This window comes from Belonocnema kinseyi, chromosome 6, assembly GCF_010883055.1.
Source record: "Belonocnema kinseyi isolate 2016_QV_RU_SX_M_011 chromosome 6, B_treatae_v1, whole genome shotgun sequence".
NCBI lineage: Eukaryota > Metazoa > Arthropoda > Insecta > Hymenoptera > Cynipidae > Belonocnema > Belonocnema kinseyi.
In genome coordinates, this window is record NC_046662.1 from 138,400,668 (window position 1) to 138,401,795 (window position 1,128).

Sequence of the window (1,128 nt, forward strand, 5' to 3'; positions counted from 1 at the left end):
CTGAGGGAAGCGATCAAATCAGCATGGAACAACGTCACCGCGAAAAGTCTCGAAAATCTAAATAAATCGATGGTAAAGCGAATGAAAATGGTATTCAAAAATTGCGGAAATACTATTAATTACTAATTTTGTGAATAAAATCTTTTTATAATTACGTATTTTGTTGAATAAATTGAATTCTTTCAGAAAAATTGAATTTTTTTTTAGTGGCCCTAATAATTTGGGACACCGATTTTTTCGAAAAAATGCCCAAATAAATGAACGAATGGAATTGCGAGCTCTATATTTTAGGAAAAATCGTTAACTCGACTCATTTATTCACTCAAAAAATTTGGTGCAGTTTGTTCCAATAGAAAAAAAATATCCTTAAAAAATGGGGTGGCCCTATAAATATGGGACACACTGTAATAGGGTCAGCTGCAGAAGACTTCACCGCTTTACTACTTCACCCTATAAAAAAGGGACAGATGGCGGTGACCCTGTTGAGTCTATCAGTCGTCTAGATATAATCTAGCAAGGGTTCAATTCTAGATGATGTGTTCCAAAACGATATCATCTAGAAATTGTCTATATTTCCGCCAGGGCTATAAGATTCTACGCCATGCGCCATTTCCATACGTGTTTTGCATTTTACAACATAACAATATATGTAAATATTTCAATAAATAATTTTTTTATTTGGAAAATTATTATCGATTATTATTAGCGAGATCACGGCGGCATCCTGTTATCACTTGCCACAGTTTTCCTATTCCGAGACCAAGTAAGACATGTCAATAAACAATTACAAAAAAAAAAGAACTCAAGTTGCATTTTTGTTTTAAATTCCAGCCAAAAGGGATGCGACTTTTACCGATGGTGCATTCTTGGTAGTAAGATCAAGTACGGCTAAGCGATTAGCACCAAACAGCTGTGATTTACCTGATTGCTCAATTCATGTTGTTTGCTGAACAACTTTACTCTCATTTTTTATTGGCTGCCCGATTTTTTTTGAAAAAATAGATAGTAAGAGCACATTAGGTATTTTCACATCAATAAACAGCTAAATTCACTTCGTAGATTGCTGAAGGGAAAACAATGGACAAATTGTATGTGTTTCGATCCATTTTCGCCCTATTTTGGTAATAT

At 34.0% G+C, this 1,128-nt stretch overlaps 1 protein-coding gene across 1 annotated transcript in view; it reads right to left on the reverse strand.

The window, feature by feature from the left end:
- Window positions 1-1,128, reverse strand: part of LOC117174757 (cyclin-dependent-like kinase 5) — a 125,496-nt gene that overhangs the window by 79,851 nt on the left and 44,517 nt on the right. The gene's annotated exons all lie outside the window — the stretch shown is intronic.